General features: G+C 34.0%; 1 long non-coding RNA gene across 1 annotated transcript; it reads right to left on the bottom strand.

The window, feature by feature from the left end:
• Positions 1–2,648: 2,648 nt before the first annotated feature.
• On the bottom strand, positions 2,649–9,211 carry LOC137496648 (uncharacterized). Its single transcript, XR_012387135.1, has 7 exons — positions 9,018–9,211; positions 7,260–8,139; positions 5,659–7,188; positions 5,434–5,555; positions 4,938–5,052; positions 4,264–4,375; positions 2,649–3,305 (listed from the first exon to the last, which is right to left on the bottom strand). It is a non-coding gene; the product is annotated as an uncharacterized lncRNA (long non-coding RNA).
• Positions 9,212–10,265: the final 1,054 nt, after the last annotated feature.

The raw sequence follows: 10,265 nt of genomic DNA, 5'->3' as shown, positions 1-10,265 counted from the left end.
CCAGAATGAAATACTCAATGTAAAACGTACACTGGAAGAAAGAAATCAATGGTTGCATAATAACTGATATTAAGTCAGTTTTGCATAAAGATTAACATTAAGCATTAAACATTAAGAGTAAATAGTGGACTTATGCAAGCAAAAACAAAGTGTTGCATATTACTTTTTTATATTTGCTGTATTGGACAAATCAAAAAAGAGGGAGCTGGTTAGATTTGCTTTAAACTAGAACAGTTTGTTTTTGGGCACTAAGACGATTCTCTCAGATGCATTGAATGCAATTGCAGTTGCTTTGGATTAAAGCGTTCACTTGCATACTTTTTAAAGCAACACAAGCAATACTGGTGTTCCTCAAGAAACAGTTTTCGCTCCATATTTATTTACATTCTATACGCCAGACTTTCAAAACAGCTTCAAAAATTGCCATTTACTGAAGTTTTCTGATGACTCTGCAATTGTGGGTTACATAAGGAATCATGATGAGAGTTAGTAGGTTGTTTTTAAAAAGTTTGCTGACTGGTGTGAAACAAATTGTCTTAAATTAAACACTAATAAGACCAAGAAAATTATTGTTGATTAGACATCCATCACAAGCAGTGCCAATAATTATACATGAAATTATACATGAAAATCAGAAATTGAGATTGTTTCATCATATAGGTGCCAGGGTGTATATTTGAACAACAAGCTCGCTTGGTCTGAAAATACAGTTCAGGTGTATAAGAAGGGTCAGAGTCGCATTCATTTATTAAGACGACTTAGGTCCTTTAGTGTGTCAGACACTGTTAAAAACTTTTTTATGATTTTGTATGCTGTAACCTTCTGGGGAGGGGGACTGTTGGAGGAGGAGAAAAACAAATTAAATAAGCTTATAAAAAAGGCAGATTCTGTTGTGGGGTGTGCACTACCATCCCATAGAAGAGATTGCACATGATCGAATGCTGGACAGATTTATCAGTATAATGAACCATGATAGTAATCCCATTTTTGATACAGTCCAAGCGTGTGCAAGCTCTTTTAGTGCAAGATTAATTCAACCCCGGTGTTACAGAAAAAGATACAGGAAGTATTTTTTTTACCAACAGTGAGTGATCAAATTGTACAACCAAAGTCACACTAGAGGAATTGTGCTGAACTGAATTCAATATTTGATATGGACAAGTGTTTACTCGTTGTTTTTGGAACTAAGGTGTCCAATATGAAATGTAAATTTAATATTGTTTTATATGTATATAACTTATTTATCTATTTTTAGTATGGAGAGCTCTGCTGTAACATGAATCAATAAATTCAAAAAGAGAGCAAAATGAAAATATAAGTATTGATGAAGCATATTGTGGTTCTGTTGATGATAACAGCGTATCTCATAGTGATTATAAAATATATTTTATTTCTCATGAAAGTAATGTGACTATTATTTGAGTCTTAAGAATTTTTTAATGAGTCTTCTCTTAATTATTGACATATATTAAATGCACTTGATGTTGACATTGTTTTTTTATTAGAAAGTTAATATACATTTCTTTACTGAGAAAACTTGAAAAAAAAATTGAAACCTTGAAAATATATATAATGAAACTTGCAATGATAATGCACTTTGAAGTTTAGTAGCAGTAAATGTTAAAATCACAAAAAAGAATAGTTCAATAGTTCTACATCTGACAAAAGTTGTCTTTTTTAAACACTACGATACATTTGTAGTGTCAACATTTTAAACAATTGTGTGATATTATTTAGCTATTTTTGCATATTTGTTAAAAGATTAAAAAAAAAAAAAAAGAGAATGTGCCAATTCAATTGATTTTGTGTCCAGTCAAAGGCCATTCTTTACACATAAACAACATCTTTAATGTTGGATGTCCTTGGAAGATAAGGTGTGTGAAAATATTTAAGGTCTTGAGCTCTTATAGTTCTTTCGAATTTCAGAATTGCTTTCAAAAAAAGAAATTAAGCAATTCACTGTTGTACCTCTTGTATTTTGATGATCTGTGGCTTCAATTTATCTGTGCTCTTTAGTATCTGTGAGGTTGTTATCTATGATTTGTTAAAAGTAACATGGCAAGATTTTGTCTAATAACTGTTTCTTTTACCTCATTTATTTAGAAGTGGTGTGCTTAAAAAAATAGCAAAACTGCACAAAAACTGACACCTGCTGTGTAAATAAAGCATAGTGATATAGAAAAGTAATAAACATCTAGTTGCTATGATTTAAATCAATTAAATAAGTTGAAAGTTACTTAAAAACATTATTTAATTATTATCATTATTAATATTATATAGTATTTTGTTAAATTTTCCAAGTTAAAATTCAGTGAGCTATTAATATGCCTCTGTTAGACTCAAAATAAGGAATTATACTTTCTTAGTTCATATTGTTTTGATTGAGCTAGGTTTGTTTAGATTGGGTATTTGCAAGTATTGTTAACCCTTTTATTTATAACTGGCTTGAAAATATCATCAAACTCAATGCTAATCTAAAGATAATCCGAAAGTTGAATTGGTTTGTATTTTACTCAACTTTGGGTTGAAAAAACCAAGCACTGTCTGGAGTAATTGTTAACTTCTTTAATTGAAAGTTTTACATAGTTTTACATGTACTGTCTAATAACACTAATAATCAACTTAAAAAGGCTTTTAGTTGTTTAACAACACTGTAAACGATTTCTTGTTAAATTAACAGTAAGTTACTGGCAACAATTATCCAGTAGCTGCTGTATTTCATAAAACAGTAACATTACTGTATTACTAATTACTTTAGTATTACATTTACTGTCAAATGTAATACATCATTTTACTGTTTTCTTTTTTTACTGTAACACCAATTACAGTAGTGATACACATACTGCAAAACTGAAAACAGTATTTTACTGTACATTTTTACCATGCAGAACTACGGTATTTTAACGTTACTTTCATTATTACTGTATAGTATTTTACAGTTATTAAATGTTATTTTATTGTATTTAATAGTGCTACTTTATAATGAGCAAAAATGTTCAAAAATTGCACAAATGTTATTTTAACTGTTCAAGAAATACAAGAAAAATAAAGAAACTGAACTTTTAACTTAACAATAAAAGTTTATTGTGTAAACTATACTGAAACAGTAGCAATTATTCAATATAACAAAGCAACAGAACACTAATGAACAATTGATCATTGAAACCAGTCAACAATTAATGTATCAAAAAGTATTACAATTTTAAAAACAGGTGAAAATACTGCTACAAGACAGGAAATGATGAAGGCCAAATTGTGTTGTGGAAAAGGGACAGTGAAAAAGGGCAGGAGCACTTCTGATGATCCTGCAAAAATGACAAGCAAAATCAATCACTGGAGTAAAAACTAATCATGCCTCAAATTATTTCATTCATTTAGAAACCAAACACCGCACTGCTGTTTTATATATATAAAAAACACTGTTTTTTATCGTTTTTGTTGGCAAAAAACAGATTGTTGTCTATTTACAATTACACTAACGTTAATGGGGAAAAGATCAGTCAAGTCAACACTAGTCAAGTGTCCACACAGGTATGTAAAAAATAAAGTCTCATCTTAACTTAATGTCTGACTCTGTATAGCTCGAATATCTGATTCCATGACCACACTAGCGCTTCCACGAATTTAAGAGGGGTGAACACAGTTCATTCTGACCTTAAGAGGCTACATATTAAAAATAAATAAATAAATAAATAAATAAAATAATCTAATTTAACGTGACTAATGTTAATCCAGTACTTTTAAGCTTTTAACATGTGAAAATCTACTTCTAACTTACAGACAAGATTGCGTTAGAGAACATGAAAGCCGTAGGTGATTTTTTTAAAATAATGCTAATGATAAGTTACTGACATTTGGTTCGCATAAAACAAAGTAATCACTAAGCATTAATTTTTGGCAAAGTCTGCCGAGAGTCGCAGCAACACAACAAAATGTGTTTAAGTTGAGCAGAGAACTGAAGAGTAGTCAAGCAGTCTACTTCATGAAATGTTTGTGATAATATTTTGCGGTCAATTCGTATAACTGTATTTCAATATGCAGTGATGGCATGTCAGTGAGACAAATAAATATTATTACACCTCACCAGTGACATTTCCTCAAATTAAATCATCATGACGTTACTGTGTACAGCATCAGTAAAATGTTAAGAATAATTTAAATACCAATTTTATTTTAAAACAGCCACTGCTGATTACAAACTAACATTAAAAATAGGCTTACAGAAATCCTTAATGCATGATAATATGAAGATTTATTACTCACTGATGTCGAAGCACTTCCAGGTTGTCAGAGATGTTGACAGGACAGAATATGTGCCATCAAATGAGCTCTTGTGCAGCCTTTGTTGGACATCAAGGTAGTATGTTCACCCACACTGTAAAAAAAAATCTGTTATTTTACATGTTTTTTTCCCAGCAGCTAGAGTCATTTGGTTAAGTCAAGTGGTTTAAAATAATTTTATTTATTAAATACTTGCTTACCCATATATAGATGTAAAAGTAACCAAAATAAATTATTATTATTATTCTTAAAACGTGTGGGATACTAAGCATGTTTTGTCTACAGAGAGAATTAAATGTTTACTTTAAGCATTGATTCTAATGAATCTATTTCTGAACTACATCCAACCTCGCCTCGGAAACAGCATTTTTGAGCATTTAGATCAGGGGTGCTCAACCCTGTTCCTGGAGATCTACCTTTCCACAGAGTTGGAGCTAAACTCTGCAGAAAGCTCGATCTCCAAGAACAGTGTTGAGCACCCCTGTTTAAGACAATGAAAAATAAGACATCTAGATGATATTTTATATTCAATCATTTGTGAAATTTAAATGACTTATATTCAGTATATACATAACATGAAATTAGAATAACAATGAAAAAATAATACTCTATGCCAAATAAAATACTTAAGATCTAAATAAAGCAGGTGTTTTTACCAAAAGGCTCCTTTCCTCCAGTTAGTTTAGTTGCAGATCCCTCCACATCTGTGCTTTATTTGGTTCTTGACTTAAGAGTAGCTGGTGTCACATTCCAGGTCCATCACAATCTGAGCTAGAAAGACAATATGGCAAAAGGCAAGACACATATAAATAAGTCTCAGAATAAAATATTTAAAAGGATAGTTTACTTTTCTGCCACCATTACTCCATGTGTTTTAAATCCATTAAAATTTCTGTTGAACACTAAACCAGATATTTTGAAGAATGTTAGAAACCAGTAACTATTGACTTCCATTTTTGAACCAAATTTCTTTAAAAAAAAAATATGGGTTTGTGTTCAATGGAACAAAAAAAAATCTAACTATTTTGAAACAAGTGGAGGATGCCAAAGATGCCATTATTTTCATTTTTGGGTGAACTGTCCCTTCAATTGAAGTGTCACACATTACTCATAAAAACTGATGTATCGCTTGAGGAAAACTAAATCAAGTACCTCCTGTGAGGAAGCAGAATCATTATGCCATTGTATTCAGCCAACTGACCCAGCCGAGGCTCGAACCAGCGACCTTCTTGCTGTGAGGCGACAGCACTACCTACTGTGCCACTGCGTCGCTACTGGAAGAAGAAAAAAAGGTTGTACATGAAACTCCTCACAACAAATCTGTGAACAGCTTGACATTTCAAAATCTAATCAAAATGAGGAAGACATCGACATTACCTTAAATAATCAAGTGAGGAGAGATCGGTAGCATCAGTTTTTCAACATCAATTGCTGTAGCTGCAAAAAAGATAAATATAATAAGAGTAAAATAAGACTTTTAACATTTAATAATCTAAATCTATGGTACAACCATACCAATCTGTATGGGGTTCAAATAAATTTGTATACAAATCATTCCCTACACCTGAACACCAAAAATAAAATGTACAATTAATGGCACACTAACGTTATACAGAAACTCATTAACCAGTGAAGTAGACAATTAGGTAACGCTTTCTTTTACAACCCGCAAAGTACCGCGTAAGTACAGTGAAATTACAGTGTACTTTTCTGTACGTTCTGTGTAAGTATAATGAACGTATGTGTAGGTATAAGGGAACAAACCGTAATGTTTGGGAAATAAGGGGTATAACAACCAGATGTTCATCACGAAAATTACCGTGTAAGTATAGTGAAATAACGGTGTACTTTTCTGTACGTATAGTTTAAGTATAAATAACGTTTACTTAGGTATAAGTGAACAAACTGTAATGCTTGGGTAATAAGGGGGTAACAACCAGATATTCAGCATGAAAAGTACCGCGTAAGTACAGTGAAATAACAGTGTACTTTTTTTTAAATTGCTAAAGAACAAACCATAATGTATGCGCAATAGGGGAGTAACAATAACATATTCATCACGCAAAGAACCGCGTAAGTATATTACGTTTACGATGTACTTTTCTTCAAGTATTGTATACATATGAAGAATTATGCAAGGATGGCGACAACCTATTGCTATCTGCAAATGTACTGTACATGCACCTGCGTGAGTACATTAGTACTCTTATTCAGTGCTTGGGTTTTATACGGGGTGTTTAATGAATAAAAGGTTTACAGCCTGTGAAATTATGAACCCTTATTGTATACTGTATGTATTTTAAATCTGCAATTCAATATAAAATATATTTCCATACACTACTTACCTTATGTTTACTCGTCGATCTCACCAAAGCCATCAATGTCTCCATAACTCACTATCAACAAATAACTTTGCATGACATAGGCCTACCGTCAGGATTCAATATAGATTAAAACAGGCTCGCAACTTTACTGCTGTTTGCACAGGGGGGCTAACTGTTGCATTTCAGTAAATGTATAGCTGATGCTTTATAGAAAAATGTAGTAATTTGGTCTTCAATCAATAAAAACTTTTGCTGTAGTTTACTCTGTTCTTAGTGTTCACGTATACATTAGTGTGTTAAAGTTCAGCTTCTTCCCTCTTTGTTCCCTGTAGTTTAAGGGTGAATACAGTATTTGTTCCCTCCTTGTTCCCTGTACTTACAGGGTAAATACCACATTTGAGGGTTGTAAATTAAAGTGAAGCACTGTTCCTCCCTTGTTCCCTGTACTTACAGGGTAAATACCACATTTGAGGGTTGTAAATTAAAGTGAAGCACTGTTCCTCCCTTGTTCCCTGTACTTACAGGGTAAATACCACATTTGAGGGTAGTAAATTAAAGTGAAGCACTGTTCCTCCCTTGTTCCCTGTACTTACAGGGTAAATACCACATTTGAGGGTTGTAAATTAAAGTGAAGCACTGTTCCTCCCTTGTTACCTGTAGTTAAAGGGTAAATACAACATTTGTTCCCTCCTTGTTCCCTTTAGTTTACAATGTAATATCTTGAAGGCAGTAAAATAAATATACAAACACACAATACATTTCTTCTTTACTTTGTAACCTTTATTTTAATAAATATCATTTTCTCTTCGGCTTTGTCCTTTTGTTAATCTGGGGTCGCCACAGTGGAATGAACCACCAACTTATCCAGCATATGTTTTACGCAGTGGATACCCTTCAAGCTGCAACCCATCTCTGGGAAACATCCATACACACCCATTCACACGCATACACTAAGGACAATTTAGTCTACCCAATTCACCTGTACCGTATGTCTTTGGACTGTGAGGGAAACCGGAGCACCCGGAGGAAACCCACGCGAACGCAGGAAGAACTCCACGCAGAAACGCCAACTGACCCAGCCGGAACTCAAACCAACAACCTTCTTGCTGTGAGGAAACAACACTACCTACTGTGCCACTGTGTTGCCACCCAGCTGCAACCCATCACTGGGAAACATCCATACACACTCATTTACACACATACACTACGGACAATTTTAGCTTACCCAATGTCACCACATATTATTGGACTTGTGGGAGCACCCGGATGAAACCCACGCTAACATGGGGAGAACATGCAAACTCCACACAGAAATGCCAACTGACTCAGCCGAGGCTCGAACCAGCGACCTTCTTGCTGTGAGGCGATTGTGCTACCCACTGCGCCTGCCTATACTCAAACAGCATAATAACTCATTATTTCCTTCCCCCTTTTTTTCTGGCATCTCTTGCTTGGCTTCCTCTTCTGCTCTTCTCAGCTTCCACTGAGGACTCTGATGGTGTGTGGCTGATGAAATCCCATGGGTCTTGCTGCTCTGCATTTATATAAAATATATGAACAGACATAAAGGCTTTTAGTAAGCTATAGACATGTTTATTTTGCTGTTTAATGTGTGTGTGGTGGTTGTCCAACAATTTCACATACTAAATATTTACAGATACCATATAGACACTATACATTACTATCAAACAAAAGTACTATCATCAAATCATATGGGAGATTGTGATCATTTATAGTGATAATAATTAAAGCGCAGAGGGTAAAAAGGCTTAAATATATGAGCAGGCATTACAGACTTTGAAGTAAAGATTATTTGCAGTTCAGTGTACATGTTTAAATTCTGTGTTACTCATTAAATGGTAAGTAAATGTAACGTTTGGGTGAACAACCCCTAAGGTTAGTTTTTGATTAAGTACATCTTAACCCATCATTAGTCCTAAATAAAGTGAAAGATAACATAATATGGTTGATGTACTGTTATGGACCCTTTTTACATTTTAGCACAGTGAATGGGAAAGTACAACACATTTTTTTACAATCTTCTTTGCTCAAATTAAATGAAAACTTTATGATGGTGTTGTCTTGACAATTAGAAAAAGAAAAAAATTGCTTAAAACTGATAAGAACAGAGAATAACATCTAATTTACTCATGTCCATAGACACTGTTTGAAACACCTCGCACATGTAATCATATTTTATAATACATACGTAAATACAAACAAATGTTATTTTATTAAAAATATCATATAAAAAACTCAAGGATTTTAGATGCTGATGATCGTTAAACGCGTCATAACAGTATTGTGAAAAGGGTGTATTGTTAAAAATAGGTACAAACATCAGATAGAAACAAAAACCTAAACAAAAACTTCTATCTACATAACGTCAATAAAAAAACTTGTTTTATGTACCTCGCGCTGCCGTCCTTGTACTGCCGTGAACAGAAAATTCTGGGAATGGAGGACGGAGAGTTGAATTGATTCGTCTTCAACAAACCGATCAGTGTGACATCAAAACATCGCGAGAACAACAGACAGCTCCGTGTGCATTTGAATCCATCTCGCGATATTGTATCACTTCAGGTCAGGTACGCGCCTACTGATTCATTGATTCAAACGAGTTGTGAATCAAGAAGCCTCTAAAGATCCGAATCAAACTGCAGCAGCACGCCACGAGGTTTTGCTCAGACTTTTGGTACGTTTGGAATTACTCTGTCTCGTCACCATGTAACACATGTGAGTAAATCGTTGTTAGTAAATAACGCGACTGTTACGATTAGAAATTGTGCATTAACCTGATTATATTTATTTTGTTTCATTTGTTTTTGCGTAAAATTAACGCTAGTTCATGGCCGAATCTAAACGGCCAGCAGCGAATATTTACCAATGTTTACTGTCGTTTACTTTGCACATCTTAGAGATGTTGCCAAAGTTCCTCTGGATTTAGTTTCTTCATGTAATTCCAGACAGACTGGATGATGATCAGGTCAGATCTCTGTGGCTGCTGTCATACTCACTGTGCAGACTATTTTCTCCCTGTATACGTTAATTACAGCAAAGTTAATGACAAAAATAATATTTGGAAATGTAAATAGATATATCAAACTGGCATGCTACAGAAAATATCACCCCCCCACCCTAATTACTAGTAACATTAGCCTAGGACTTTAGCACAGTAGCCTACTCTTTAAGCCTTTTTACCCTCTGCGCTTTAATTATTATCACTATAAATGATCACAATCTCCCATATGATTTGATGATAGTACTTTTGTTTGATAGTAATGTATAGTGTCTATATGGTATCTGTAAATATTTAGTATGTGAAATTGTTGGACAACCACCACACACACATTAAACAGCAAAATAAACATGTCTATAGCTTACTAAAAGCCTTTATGTCTGTTCATATATTTTATATAAATGCAGAGCAGCAAGACCCATGGGATTTCATCAGCCACACACCATCAGAGTCCTCAGTGGAAGCTGAGAAGAGCAGAAGAGGAAGCCAAGCAAGAGATGCCAGAAAAAAAGGGGGAAGGAAATAATGAGTTATTATGCTGTTTGAGTATAGGCAGGCGCAGTGGGTAGCACAATCGCCTCACAGCAAGAAGGTCGCTGGTTCGAGCCTCGGCTGAGTCAGTTGGCATTTCTGTGTGGAGT

This window comes from Danio rerio, chromosome 11 (assembly GCF_049306965.1).
Source record: "Danio rerio strain Tuebingen ecotype United States chromosome 11, GRCz12tu, whole genome shotgun sequence".
NCBI classification, from domain to species: Eukaryota; Metazoa; Chordata; class Actinopteri; order Cypriniformes; family Danionidae; genus Danio; species Danio rerio.
The sequence above is the reverse complement of the archived record's forward strand: the minus strand, read 5'-3'. Positions and strand labels throughout refer to the sequence as shown.